At 42.5% G+C, this 15,734-nt stretch overlaps 1 non-coding gene across 1 annotated transcript; it reads left to right on the top strand.

Annotated features, from left to right (window-relative positions):
* Window positions 1–4,458: 4,458 nt before the first annotated feature.
* On the top strand, window positions 4,459–4,591 carry LOC123781797 (small nucleolar RNA SNORA22). Its single transcript, XR_006776811.1, has one exon. It is a non-coding gene; the product is annotated as a small nucleolar RNA SNORA22 (small nucleolar RNA).
* Window positions 4,592–15,734: the final 11,143 nt, after the last annotated feature.

Raw genomic sequence — 15,734 nt, 5'->3', positions numbered from 1 at the left:
ACTTGAACAGTTGTCCAGGTGATTCTGGGGCACAGTGAAGTCTGAGAACATTGCTTTTAAAGCATTACCTCGGCCTCTTCTAAAGAATGGATGCCGACTGAAAGTTTAAAATTTAAAGGTTTTTCTTTCTTTTGTTTTTAGTTGATGTTTAGTTAGTATTAAAATGACAGAATAGGGGGCACCTGGGTGGCTTAGCTGGTTAAGCATTCCAACTCTTGATTTTGTCTTAGGTCACGATGTCGGGGTCTCGAGACAGAGTGCCTTTCAGGATCTGCATTGGGTGTGGAGCCTGCTTAAGATTCCCCCCTTCTCCTGCTGCAGCCCCCCCCCCCCCACGTCTAAACAAACAACCTACAGAATAGAAGAAAGATTTGAATTCCAGTTTCTGCTTAATTAGGAAATTCTTCAGTGTGGTCTTAGATCTGCCTTAAGAGAATGGGTGGGTTTTGGAGTGTCGGGGGAAACATACTTGCTGAATCCATTTAAGCCTTTTTTCCAAACCCTCCCCTCTTCCCAGGGAGGCCTGTGAAACAATGGATGCAGGGTATATCATAATATATGGAGCTGTGGGCTTGCACGTTCTAGATACAGTGCTTAATCCACATGCGTAGTGTGCACTCAGTAACACTGAGGCCACTGTTGATAGAAGAGTTTTCCTCAAAAAATATTTTAAATCTGGATTTGTTATTTACATCATACTCCCTTACACATTCCGTTATTACCTTCTTTGAGATGTGAGCCCCATTTGCCTTGAAGATTTCTGCTAATATACCAAACAGATGTAATGGAAAGAATATCGTATTTGAGGTTAGAAGACATGGATTAAAAATCACAGTTCTGCCACTTCCTGGCTGTGTGATGTGGGGCTCTTCACTTAACCTCTCTGAGCCTCAGTTTTCTCATCCTAAAATGGGGAAAATGTTATCTTATATATATGGTTTGATTTGGGGAATCAAGAGAGGTAAAGCTTGTGTTAAAAGTTCTATGAACTGGGGGCACCTGGATGGCTCAGTGGGTTAAGCGTCTGCTTTCAGCTCAGGTCATGATCTCAGGGTCCTGGATCAAGCCCTGAATTGGGCTCCCTGCTCAGGCGGGGAGTCTGCTTCTCTCTCCCTCTGCCCCTCCCCTCTGCCTGTGTGTGCTCTTTCTCTCAAATAAATAAATGAAATTAAAAAAAAAAAGTTCTGTAAACCAACCTTTGCCCTTCTGGCCATTTGTCTTAAACACGCTGCCACAGCACTCACGTGTTACTGCGCATGCAATAACGGGTGTGAATGAATTAATTCATGCCTCACATCATTTCAGTAGGGATGGGGGCGCTTGTAAAAACTCAAACAAGTTTTTACAAAGGTAGTAAATTTTGGTAGCTGTGGAAGTATGGTAGGCATGCGGCTTTGGTGAAAGATATCTCATAGTCACACCCCACATCGGTGACCTGCCTCGTTCTGTCTCAGACAGGCTACATCTATTTTGCTTAAAGTATTAAATCCCCAAGTGCACTGATCCCGTATTGAATTTCCCCTCTGCCAGTCAGCCTTTCTGAAAACCCCCAACCCATGGGCTCTTGCCCCCATTGTTACTTAATGAACTTGTTTCCCACATCATGATTGGTGCTGTGCTTGCACCAAGGCTCGTCCCCAGGTTCTTGGGGCAGAAAGGAACACAGGTGAGCCCTGCCCGAACTGCCCGGGGCAGTAGAATGCCTGGAGAGAATAACTGTATTTAGTCTGTAGGGTTTCAGAGCCGGTCCTGAGCCTCTGCCATTGTGAGAGCTTTGAAAACATTAGTGATAGGTGTGAATGATTTTGTAAACATTACTACTAATAAATTTGCGTGTGACCCTCAGTCATAGAAAATCAATACGACAGGAAACAAGGACTGAGTTTTGGTTCTGTCTTGATTTTGTGGTGTGGTGAACTTGGAACCTCAGTCCTGGGGCAGGTTTGAGTACTGACTCAGCCACTGATTAGTTGTTTGGCCTTGGGTGAATTACTTAACTTCTCTGGACCTAAAGTTCCTCCTGTAAGCACTGGGTTGGAGTCCAGGATGCCTTTCAGCAATATAATTCTCACATCTGTGGAACAGGCCTAGGTGGGTGGCTTTAGCCCGGGGTTGTCCCAAGGACCCATTGACTGCCCCAGGAAACAGACGATCGCTCTGAGACCCATCTGGTTGGTGGGTCCAGAGGAGCCATTTACTGGTCCAGTGACTCAGAAAAGGAGCAGGTGATACTGGAAAAGAGTGGGTCTTAGAGGGACAGAGTCAGCCCGTAATATGCCTTCCCTCTCCCACTCCCCTCCCCATGCCCCTCCCCATTCCTCTGTGAATGGCCTTATTTTAATATCTAGACTAGAGGGTCTTCTCTTTTCCCTTTGTCAAACGATTCTTTGCACTCTCACAGGATTATCTTTGGAAAATGCAATTAAAATCATATCAGTGCTCTGTTTTAAATGGCTGATAATCTATTGCTAATGGTTTATATTTGTCATCACTCTTAATGCATTGAGAATCTGGCCCCAGTTTTACATTTTACTAATTGCCCTTATCTCCGACTCCAAGGCGAACCTTCAGACTGTCCACGGAGCGCTTCTAAGGACTCTCTCAGCTGTCCCTGAGCTTTCCAGCATCCTGGCCATTTACACGTGCTATTAATTCTATTGGAAACATCCTTCTTGACCACCAGGTGAACTGCTCCTCATATTTCCACTTCTACTTCGAGGGTCATCTCTTTTCATCCCTTTATAGTGTCTGCATCCTTCATACCTATGACACTGCCTTACAGTCGTGGTCACTTTCATGACTAGTCCCCCAGTTAACAGATGAGCTTAGGGATGGCAGACACCTGGTTTTACTCTTCTTCGTTTCCTCCAGAGTGCTTAGCACACTTCTTTGAACTTGAAAGTGCTCAGTCAATGCTTGTTGAATAAACAAATATTCTCACAAAGCAAGGCAGAAGGGAAGGTGCCTTCATCTTTTCTTGACACACCCACTGGACTATCCTTCTGTGAGTTATTTTTGAGGTTTTCCCCCCAGTGTTCATTTTCAAGTATTTCATTAATGAATTAAGGTAAAACCCATAGGTCCAGCAGACATTAAGAATGATTTTCTCAAGAGCAGGAGTTGGGAGTAGAGGCTGAGTCAGTGGGTAGGTGGAGGGAGTCAGTGTGACCATTTTGCTCTGGACTTCAATTTGAAAAGCTCCTTCAAGAGGATTTTTTCATGTTATCTGAGACTTTTGATGTTATCTCTAAATGAGATGTACACATGCAGTTATAAGTATACACTAATGGGACTGAAGGTGTTCATCTAAGACTTTAAACTTGCATTCATTCCCTTTATAACGCACCACAGATTATTTTTTATTGTAATTATTTTACAAATAACACAATAATATTACATCTGCATTTTGGCATTTCTTAATTTTTTTGGAATATCATAGGAGTCTCAAAAAATGAAAGTGACTGGTGGCCTCTCTTGGCTTTCGAGATTCATAGGCAAAGTGGTAATTGCAACGTAAGTTACCATCGCACACCCACCAGATTAGTAAAAATTTAACATGGAGTTATACCAACTATTGGTGAGGATGTGAGGCACTGAAAACTCTGTATACTTGTGACAAGAATTTACATTGGCATAATCCCCCTTGGAAAAGAAATGTTAATTATTTAGTATAATTGAATGTATGCATACCTGTCCCCTAGCAATTCTACTCTAGGGTATATCTTAGAGAAACTCTTAGCACATGCTCACCAAGATAGTTGAATAAGAAAGTACTTAGCAGGATGGTCTGTCATAGTCCCAACCCAGAAATAATTCATATACCCCTAATACTAGAATAGAAAAATAAATTGTGGTAAATTTATAAAATGGAATATCATATAGCAATGAAATGAAATTACCTGAAGCTACATGAAACAATTTGGTTGTATTTCACATACAGAATGCTAAGTGAAAGGACTAAGCTCAAAAAATATATATATAAAGTTGAAAAACAGCATGTCCTGAACTTTCCAATATCCAAAAGAATTCAACATTGGATCTCAAAGAGAGATTCATACACCCATGTTCTTTGCAGCATTATTCACAAAGCCAAGAGGTAGAAACAACCCAATGTCTATTGACAAATGAATGGACAAAGGAAATATGGTATACACATTCAGTGGGATGTTATTCAGGCTAAAAGAAGAAAGGGAATCCTTCCACAGGCTACAGCATGCATGAACCTTGAGGATATTACGCTAACTGAAATAAGCAAGTGACAAAAGGAATAATGCTGTAATGATTCCACTCTCATGAAGCATCTTAAGTAGTCCAAAGCACTGAATAGAAAGGTGGTTGCCAAGGGTGGGCGAGGAGGGAGATAAGTGTTTAACGGGCACACAGTTTCAGTGTTGCAGGATGGAAAAGTTCTAGAGATCCGTAGCACCAGGGCGTGAATATACTTAACGCTACTGAACTCTACACTTAAAACAATGAGATGGCTTAATAGTTCCCTTGGCTTTGACACTGTGCTAGGGCAATGTGTGTCCTTTCCCTCTGCATTGAAAGGATTGTTTATCCTCTTAAATGCATTCAGAAAGTCAGCACATTATATTAACTTAGCTGTATTAAAGGGTATGAATGATCCAGAATATCCCTTCAAAGACCATCTTTAACTCAAACAATAGCTGCACCTAATGGAAGAAGTCCAGTGTGGGGTGGTAGGTAATTGTGTTTGTTATTAGGGTCTTCCTCCCAGAATAATAAGAGAGGGATCTGAAGCTTCAAAGGAAAAGGCACATTGGTTTTTGGAAGGAGTCGATGTAAGCAAAGAGAACAGAAAAACACTTATGGGTGTGGCCGGAAAGCCTCTACATGGGTTCATGCTGAACTTGCTGATGTCTTCACAGAGGTTGTACCGGACTCCACTTCGGCCAGTAAAAACCAAAATGAACCTATTGATCTCTTCATGGTCAAGATCATGGAAATGAAACAGAAATCTGACACAAGCTTAATCAGAGGTCTTGCTTTGTACGATGGGCCACTGCATCCTGTATGAAAAAAAGAGTAGAAGATACATCTTCGTGCTACGTGTCATTAGAATATGAAACAACGATATTCTGGCTTTTTTTTTTTTTTTTTTTTTTACTAATTGCACTGAAGTATACACACATAAAACAAGCCATTTTTACCCAATGAATAGGGTGCTTTGTTTTAGCTCCAGTGGTCCAGAAATGCATGTTAGTTAAGCATGTGTTACCTACCTCTTTAAACATTCCCTGTAAAACATACAAACAAAAAAATGGTTAAGATAGTAAAACTAATGTTATGTTGATTTTTTAACCACAATTTTTTCGAAAAGGAAATAGGTGAAAAAAAATCAGATTACATCAGTGATATCTTACAAATATTGTTTAAATATTTTAAAAGGACATTTCAAGTGCAAGCTACATTTTTTGGTGATTCTTTAAAATAACTTAATAGAAAAAGGGCCTGGAGAGAAGAGAAAGTTTTCTGTTTTGAACAGAGACAAGGCAGCTGGCTTGGTTATAGACTGCATGATCTGTGTGTGATGGAAAAAGTATACCTATTTCTTCAACAAATAAATAACTATGTCATATGAGAGAGAGTGAGATAAACATAAGGATTGCAGTCAGGTCAACTGGAATTTTACTCTCATTTGCCAGGTATTTCAGTTATTCAAGAAATATTATTAACAGCATGTTGTGGACCAGGAGCTGGGAATGAAATTGTGAAATAAGAAGCTTAGGGTCATGAGACCTCTAAGTAAATAGGAAATTGAAACCCTTTGGGAGGACATGTGACCCTCTCTTGGCAGGCCAACGAAATCTTCCCTGGAGGAATGAAACCAATAGAGTGGTTCCCATAAGGTGACTAAAGGTTGGGAATGGGGACAGGCAGAAGCAGAGAGCTTGGTGTTTGGAGAACTGGAAGCAGTGTGTTTACCGGGGGAGTTGAAGTGATCATGGTGCGAGGAGGTTGGAGAGAGTTAGTGCCGAGAAATGAACTTGGGGAAGTAACCATGGGCTTTGTATTAAAAGTGTGGACTTTATCCAGAAGGCAGTGGGGGAACCAGTGAAAGGTTTTAAGTGGGAAGAAGAGGCAAAAGGATTTGCTCTTTAGAAAAAAAAAAGATCAGGGGCGTCTGGGTGGCTCAGTCAGTTAAGCCTCTGCCTTTGGCTCAGGTCAGGATCCCTGGGTCCTGGGATCGAGCCCCATGCCAGGTTCCCTGCTCCACGGAGAGTCTGCTTCTCCTTCTCCCTTTGTCCCTCCCCGCTTCTGTTCTCTCTCTCGCTCACTCTCTCTCTCTCTCTCAAATAAATAAATAAAATCTAAAAAAGAAAAAAAAAAACAAGAAAAAACATCCCTCCCTCTGTGCTATGTTCACTAAATCGGAGAGGCAAGGTTGAAGGCTACACTAGTTAAATGCCAGTGAAACAGGATGGCATTCCACTGGGAACAGGAAGAAGACACAGATTTAAAAACTACTTAAAAAATGGAATCAACAGGATTTAGTTTTTTAGATCTGTGGGATAAGGAAAGAGGAGACAAGGTAACACTTGACAGGTTTAGGGTCCGAGTAGAGATGAGCAGTAGAGAGTAGTGGAGATCGGTAATAGTCACTGAGGTCAGTGGTCCAGGAAGGGAACAGGTGTTGGGGAGACAAGATGAGCCTGGGTTTGAACTTATTTGGTTTGAGGACCTTGTAGAAAATCCGTTCGATAGTTAGACATGTAAATGTGAGGTTTGAAGACTGATTTGGTCTAAAGATATAAAAGCTCCTTCACAGGGGCGCCTGGGTGGCACAGCGGTTGAGCATCTGCCTTCGGCTCAGGGCGTGATCCCGGCGTTGTGGGGTCGAGCCCCACATCGGGCTCCTCCGCTATGAGCCTGCTTCTTCCTCTCCCACTCCCCCTGCTTGTGTTCCCTCTCTCGCTGGCTGTCTCTATCTCTGTCAAATAAATAAATAAAATCTTTAAAAAAAAATTTAAAAAGCTCCTTCACAGTCTGACCTTGTTACTGAACTAAACGGGGTCCCTCTTCCTCACACACTATTACTATTCATGTTTTAGTTATTGATATTTTGGGTGGAAGAGCTATGAAAGCTTACTGTATGCTGGGATGGGTGCCCATGGAAAGCTAGACACTTTTAGTAATGCCGCATGGGAGGAAGCCCTCCACCAGTGGAGTGGACTATGAGATCTTTGTGAAAAATGGGATCTGTGGAGTCAGATAGCATCGCTTATGTTCTGAATCTTTCACAACCTTTTCTGAACATGATCTCCCTAGCTTCTTTTCTACCTCCTCTAAAAAATACTGTCAGGGTGGCATCAGGAAATAGATATTCTGTCCTTCTTTCTATTGCTCCTTCCCCCTTTCTCTTCTCTCCTCAGGTATTCCTTAAAATTGAAAGCAAGTTTCACAAAAAGCCAAATCCAGATTCCAGTTTGGCTTAGACAAGTCTATCGCTTTACATAGTCTTCATATAATTCTACAAAACCAAAGTTAGGCTGCAATGCACAAAAACAAGATATCACACAGCAAAAGAAACCAAAACAGAAAAAGCTGCCCTAAGTCTGTTTAGAAAGATAAAGGGGTGCCTGGGTGGCTCAGTCGGTTAAGCGTCCCACTCTTGATTTTGGTTCAGGTCATCATCTCAGGGCCGTGAGACAGAGCCCCTCCACACTGACCAGGGAGTCTGCTTGTGATCCTTTCCCTCTGCCCCCTCCTCCTCAAATAAATAAATTAATTTAAAAAAAAAAAAGAAAGAAAGAAACCCCAAACTTCCTCTGCAGCTGCTATGCGCCTAGAACTCTGATATGTATTTTATTTTTAAGTGGCACATTTGTCAACTTCTAGCGCTATTTTTGGTTGTCACAATATGGGGAAGTGCTCCTGGCGTCTCATTGGTGGAGGCCAGGAGTGCTGCGTCCTAGAATCACGAGAGCTCCTATGACAAAGAGTTGCCTAGCCCCAACTGCCACTAGTGCCAAGTTGAGAAACCCCAATTTAGACGGAAAAAAGTTATTCAATGTAAGTTATTAAATAGTGCACTTTTCGATATGTCTGCTTTCATGTAATTTTATTTAGAAATAAAAATAATGCTATGAGTAGTAACGTTGTTGTTGTTGCTCTCTGCTTTGGTAATCACAGTAGGGTAAATCTCACTTTAATTCTTGGCAAGCCGGATTTGGAACTGTTAACACTGTTCAAATGCACCAAAGAGGACAACATGATCTATCAGGCGAGGAGACTGGTTGCAACCAAAGATTTTTAGAGACACCTGTGATATCTACTGTTCTCTTAGTAGTTTCCTTATGTCAAGAGTTTATGTTAATGTCCAAGGCAAATATGAATGAATTATCAATTTTCCAACTTTCTTGCTATGTCATCTCATTGTCATCTATAAGAACGACACTTTGGTGAGACTATGGCCTCGACACTTCCTAAATTACTCCAAATTGTCAAAAACGTGTTATTAGAGTTTGTGATATAATGAAAATAGTATAGGGCACCCGGGTGGCTCAGTTGGTTAAGCATCTGCCTTCAGCTCAGGTCAAGATGGTCAGGGGATTGAGTCCTGCATTGTGCTCCTTGCTCAGCCCAGAGCCCACTTCTCCCTCTGCCTGCCTCTCTCTCTGACAAATAAATAAATAAAATCTTTAAAAAAAAAGATTTTCTTAGTCTACCCATTGTTATCAATATTTATTTATGAATCACCTGGGGAACCTGTTAAAAATGTAGATTCCTATTTTTAACAATTCACCTTATGGGTCTGAAGCAAGTGTTATTTTCCCACTGAATTGCAGGATGGAGCCCAAGCTCCCTTATGTCCCTTACATGACATTCAGGCCCCTCCCTCCCAGCCTCCTAGTTTTCCAGCAACGCTTCAGTGCTGAAATATGTGCTTCCCTAACACTACACCCACCGCTCCATGTAACCCCACGTGGCTTCTTTGTGCTTCAAAGGCTGCCCTCCCTGCTCTTCTACATCGAACCCATCCCTTGTCCTCAAGAGCTTCCTTCCCCCAGGCCCGGGGTCCCTCCATTTTTACACTATCTCTCCATGAACTTTATTCAGACAAGCGCTCTCACTCATGCTCTGTTATGTGCCAGTATTTCTTTGTGTGCCCCTCTCTCTCATGGGTCTTTGAAATCTTGAAAGGGAGAGCTCATTCACTTTAACCCTCTTAGGGGCATTGTTCAGCATACAGTATGGCATCTCATATGGCCTGGAGGGGGGTGTGGATCTGTAATGAGGGATGATTCGAGAAACATAAAATCTCATTCCAGCTTGGCCGACAGAAGAATCAGAACATGACTTCTTTCTCTATAAATGAGGCAATTACATCAAGAATTTCTGTCTTATGGCCTCAAGGAAGAAGAAGGGCTGCTTATCCTTTCAGTGGAATGAATCCCTTTGGAGGAATTAGCAAAGGGCCAGAACATCAGCGGACCACCTCCCACCCAAAGGGTAATTACTTATCTTTACTTAGCTGTTGACCTTAGTAGCCTGGTGAAACAGGGCTTCAGGCTCAGAATGCCCTTTCAACCCCAATGTCCCAATCTTCAAAGTCCAAACCAAATGCTACCTTTTCCAATACGAGTTTCTCAATTCTTGGTTTCAGTCACATGCTCTGAATTCTCAGAGCATTGTTTCTCCCTTTTTTTTCCACCTTTGCTTCATTACATACCTGCCTCCTAAACTAGATTATTAAAATCAAGGCCTAGGACCCTATGCTTTTCCCTTCTTTCCATTTTTCCTCTCAAGTGAAGGTGGGAGGAGGTAGGAGCAGAGCCTACTCTTTCCTCTTAATTTCGCACATAATAAATGCTCAACAAACATTTGTTGGGGATAAAGAATTATGAACAGTATTTCATGTAATATTTACCTGGGTCCAGCTTTAGGAATGACCATGATTGTGTGAGTTGGACTGCGACTGAATCAAGCTCTCAGGAATTATTAGTATGAACGGCTTAGTTATTACTGTTTTGACTAGAAGAGGTATAAAGTCTTCCTGAGCCAAGGAACGTGTTACCAGTGAAAGCCAGTGGTGAGCCAGTGACAATCTGTACTTGAAATACTATCAAATGATGTGGATTCTAGGAGCCTTCTGAATAATGATATGACCGGTATAAGTTTAGCACTGTTGCTTATGCTCTGAGACTTTTCCAGTCTTTCTGGAATATGGTTTCTTCTGGTTCTTTCCTATTTACTCCTACCTTTGTTTCTGCTTTTTATTGCTTCCTTGGTAAGGTTCTTTCATGGCCTTCTCTGACTGTCCACTTCTCCCCACCCTTCATGAGCCCATTGCTTTCTCCTCCACCATGGCTGAGCCTTCTTCTTTAGATTAGTGCATGAATGTTTACTGAGAAATGCTTCTTCAATACATTAGTCTATAACTGCATGGATGTCTGCTTCCTGCTGTCTGTGTTTTGGATCTGAGCCCTTTGTGTTGACATTTACCAGCCCCGTTCATCCGTGAGGACTGTCTCACCCTTCTTTGTGGCTTCCAGGGTACTTAGCCTAGCAACTCGACAGAGCAATTCATAGCAAAGGCCCATCCTGTGAGTGAGTGAAAAGACAGCATTCATCTGGGTAGGTGGTGTTTCGTACATATGAGCAGACAGCCTTGGTGCTGGACATTGGCAAGTCTCCTGGAGACTTGATTGCCTAGATTCTGCTCATAAGTAGATGTATTTGAATTGGGTCTCCTGCCCAGAAGAAGGTGTTTATTCTTTATATTTAACATAACTAGAAACAGTGGGACCTGGAAGAATCGAGGAGCTATCCACCAGATTATAACAGTAACATCTAGGGATCTTCAATATGCATTCTGTAAAAATCTGGCTTCCTAAGCAAGATGGGCCAGACACACTCTCTTAGGAATTTTGTTTTTCTGTGCCCTTTAAGTCGAGATGTAATCTAGGTAGAGAGCCATGATCAACGGCTAACAAAACACTGTATGAAAAAAGGCCAGCTAGGGAATGAGAACACTTGACAACTGGCTTCGGGCCATTCATCGTGGATCTGTAAGATCAGGGTATGTGACAAGATTTCTGAAGTCATTTCAAGTTCTGACGTTGTGTGATTCTTAGTACTCCTTTTGCTATGAGACTCATTATATATGGGTTTCCTTTGTTCCTGCAGTGGAAGCAGTATGGTATGCTACGGAGGTTCAAAGTTTGCCCCTAAATGTCAGATACCATGGGCTGGTGTTCCCGGTTCAGCCGTTCACGCTTTGAGTGACCTCAAGCCAGCAGCTGAACTTTTCATTTTGTTCACTCGCTGTGTCCACAGATTGGGAATTACAATACTTACTTCAGAGTTGCTGTGTAGATTAAGACCAGTTTTATTTATAGATAAATTACATATACACATTTCCATCCTTGGCACCGAACAAGTGCTCAGTAGAGGTTAGCCGTTATTCTGGCAGATTCGATTCGTCAATTCTGTTTTGCTCAAGCTAAGCTTACTGTGAGTAGGCATGCCTCGAGCACAGGCCAGTTGCTCTGTGTAAAAGGAGGGAATAATGTGGAACAGGGTCTGGAATTGCAGAATTCTGTTGCTGTTTTGAAATTATGATCTTTGTTTTTCACTCTTTTTTTTTTTAAGATTTTATTTATTTATTTGACAGAGACAGCCAGCGAGAGAGGGAACACAAGCAGGGGGAGTGGGAGAGGAAGAAGCAGGCTCATAGCAGAGGAGCCTGATGTGGGACTCGATCCCAGAATGCTGGGATCACGCCCTGAGCCGAAGGCAGACGCTTAATGACTGCGCTACCCAGGTGCCCCTGTTTTTCACTCTTAAGCCGCACTGAAGCACCAGTTTCCAGGAAAACCGGCCACATGTCCCTTCGTCTTTTTGACTCAGCTGTGTTTCTTTCAGAATCCATCTCGGTTCTATGGCTCTTCCCCCACAACACACACAGTCTTAGCGTTTGTACTGTGTGACATAAAAGTAATTTTTACTTCTTCAACCTGACAGTTGTTTCCTCTACAATGTGATGCCTCATTAGGACCAGGAACTTTGTTCTGCACTTTGCTTGGTCCCTAGTACCTAGAACAGTGCTTGGTATCTTGTAAGTACTCAATAAGTATTTGTTGAATACAATCAAGCTGGTATATATACTTACCAATTTCTCCCTGGTTGCTCTTAGTTTTACTCATACTATGTTGGGAGAAGACTAGGCAACAGTGCATGAAGAAAATAAACCAAGCCCATTCCATGTCACCTCAGGGCCTTTGCATTTACTGTTCCTGCTGCCTGGACCACTCACTTTTTCTCCAGATAGCTTATGTCTCTCTCCCTTACTTTGCTGAAAGCCTTTCTCAGAGAGCCCTTCTCAGAGCCCCTATCTAAAATAGCATATCCATCAGCTTCCAGACCTGCCAGACCAGCACTGTCTGTAACCTTCCTTGGATGATTTTTTTCCCATAGTACTAATCCCATCTAATTTACTCATATTTACTTCTTTATTTATTGATGTCTCTTTTCCTTCATCATGATGACAGACACTACGTCTATTTTATTTTCTACTAGTACTTAGAATAATGCCCGATACTCAATATATATTTGTTAAATGAATTAATACACCTGTCAGAACATGAAAAAGGATGGCAGCATTTATATTTTCTTTAATAAATTTTATCCCTTATTATCAAGGTGAGCCATGCTCATTCAATACAATTATTATCAAAATGAACCAGAAACATCCAAATTCTTATTATATAAATAGAGTCACGCAATAGGTAATTTGATAGTGTTTTCTTCGTAGCCTTTCATATTTAGCTACTATGTCCTATTTTTCCTTTTTATTCAGTAATAGGCAAGTTGTACATATAGTTTTGCATGTCGCTTTCTTCCGTCACCACAGATTACTGTATTATAGGCTTTGCCCACATTGCTTTTAAAATCAAGATGATAGAGACGCCTGGGCGGCTCAGTCAGTTAAAATCAAGACAGCGTGTTGCCAATACGATCTTAGAGTGCAATTCAAAAATTCCTTATTTCCTCTGGTCTTCTTAGCCATTCATTCCTTCTTGAATTTAAATTCTTTTTTTATCCCCAAACTACATGGCAGAGAGGAGTTCTAGGCTGAGAAGGAGGGCTTTCCTTCTCTTTCTTCTACCAGAAACTTCTCCCTACAGCATCCACCGGCTTCACAAGGCAACATGCGTCCTTGGGGTTTCAGGCTTCGTGGCTTCCTTGAATCTTTCTGAGACGACAGAGAGTGGCCCACGTGTGTACTGGCGCTTATACAAATCACACCGCAATTAATTAGCTACTTGCTTGCTTCTCTTCCTTCCTAGGTTGTAAACTCCCTCATGGCAATGATGATGATTATGTCTTATGGATCATGACATGCTCGACGCTTACCACAGGGCTTGGACGATGATACTCAGGGGATTTTTCTTGAATGAATGAAAGACCATCACGGACATGTATGATCTCATATCTTGGCCTCTACTTCCTTGAAGTGTTTTCCTCCTCTTCTTAGACATTTTAATCCTAAGACCCATTGTATTGCATGTTTGTCTTGCCCTTTTGATCAGGAGCTTTTTGAGGGTAAGGAGGATAATAATCACACCTCTTTGATGCTGAGGACAGTGCCTGACTTGTAAAACATACTCAGCTGACGGTGTGGAAAGGTATCCAGAAATCATAAGGAGTATATGTTCTTCCTCCTCCTTCTCCTCCTCCTCATTGTCAGCATCATATATGCTTTATGGCCCTGGATATACAAACAGGAGTAGCACTGTGTCCCTGCCCTGATGAAGATTATGCATTTCATTTTAAAAAGAAAAGGGTAACAACAATGAAAAAGGTAAATGACAAGCTAAGTGCCAGGTTCATGATGAAAAATTGCAAATTCTCTAGGAAGAACAGCCAGTGAATTTGGTTGGAAGCGGCTTCTTGGGATCTGACTGATGTGTAGGACTTGGGCAAAGGGACGGGGCATGTTGGGAGCTGAGGCGGTGAGGCCCAGGGCTCAGAGCTGAGCTCTCGAGGCAGCCGGGATCTGCATGTGGCTTTGTGCCCATCAGGCAGGGGGCAAGAGGGTTGGGCTCTGGGTAAACTCACGAGAGGCTTGGGAACTCTGCTGGAGAGTGCTTCAGCTCAGGGTGAAGCAACGGGAAGAGACAAGGACTCTGAAGAGATGGGGGAGGTAGCTGGAAGGGAGGCCCGGGTCACTGTGACTGCCTTATTCCGTTAACTGGTGGGACTGTCGTGCAGTAGCGCAGAACCTAAAGGCAAGCCCTTGTGGGGTGCACCCCTTAAGGAAGTATTTGAGCCATCTGAGCAGAGCCTCGGAAGCAAAGGCACTGGAAACCATGACGAGGCCCCAGTTTCTCCCAAGGAGACCCAGGGCACGGGCAGTAAACAGGATGCCCTGTGGGGGTGGGGCTGGTCTCCTCTGCTTTCTGTAGCCTGCTCTGGGCCTGGGGAGGCTCTTGCTGTTTAAATGCACTTTCCTGTTTTAGGTGGCACACAAGTTATGCTTGCTTTTTCAGAGAAACATTAACTCCTCACTCGACTCTGAAATTCCCTTATGTTGGAGTCTTTCTCCCACCCCCAACTTCTTTCTTGTTTGCCCATACACGTGTTTGCCGCATTCACTTTCGGTGAATAAGACTGCAGCATTTAGCCTTGGGCCTTGTGGGCCTGGCACAGCTCAGGGAGGTGATGCTCCTGGAGGCTCCTGGCCCAGGCTTCTGGACTGAGCTGGTGATCCTCGCTTTTCTTCATTTCATTTCCCTAGCTCCTACTCTTTCGTTTGCACTTATACAAACAGGACGGAGAACCATCAAGGACACTGCCTTGCTTCTTATCACCAGGGTCATGTGCTTGCTGATGTGGGTTTTCTCTCACTCTCTCTTTCTTTCTTGGAAGCTCATCACTGAATCCTCTCAGTACTGGTTAGAAGAATCTGGGGTAAAGAAAAAGCATTGGAAGGTTGGGAGCTGGGCTCAGGTATGGTTTATAAGGTTTGAATCAGCTTTGGATGAAGCCGTCTGTTGAAGCTGTTAGGTATAGTTCACTAGTCCTTGAAATTGCCATTAACTGGCTCGGTGTCCTTAGACAAGTTACTTAACCTCCCTGTGCCTTAGCTTTCTCATCCTGTCTGGGTCACAGGTGGACCAGGTGAAGACTTCCTTTGTCTTGGTACTTTCCAGAGTTTCTCCAAACTTGCTATTTCTTTTCATCCTTTTGTCTTGCAAGTGAGACCTAGTTTATCACCTTCTCCCTTTCCTTCCAGTGACTTACCGCACCAGCCAATCTTCCTCTTGCCTTCACCCTCTCCATCCTCTAACTCCATTTCCTCAATGGAGGAAAACTAATTTTAAAATCAAAACATGACCTAAATGGCCAATTAAGATTTTGCCAGCACTCATGTATTTTCAGAGCATATTTGCAGTTACAGGATATTTTTTATGTTCTTCCATACCTGTGGGTTTTTCCTTTCATGTTCTATTATACTTTTTGTTTTATTTGTTTTGATTATTTCAAGTAAGAGGACATGGGCATAATGCTTTGGATTGGTCTCTAGGGCTTTGTGGCAAATTCTTCCACTCTGTTACCATACAGGTAACAAATTAATTCCCAGCAGTCACTTAATGCATTTTTATTTGAAAGTGATTTCTTCTTTTACCGATCCCCTCTGCCCCCTTTTAAAAAATTCTTGACTTGCTCTGAAATCTTTAATTTAGTCCCTTATAGGCAATGACTCC

The sequence above is a fragment of the Ursus americanus genome, chromosome 25, assembly GCF_024610735.1.
Source record: "Ursus americanus isolate L20-20 chromosome 25, mUrsAme1.1.p, whole genome shotgun sequence".
Lineage (NCBI taxonomy): Eukaryota > Metazoa > Chordata > Mammalia > Carnivora > Ursidae > Ursus > Ursus americanus.
The sequence above is the reverse complement of the archived record's forward strand: the minus strand, read 5'-3'. Positions and strand labels throughout refer to the sequence as shown.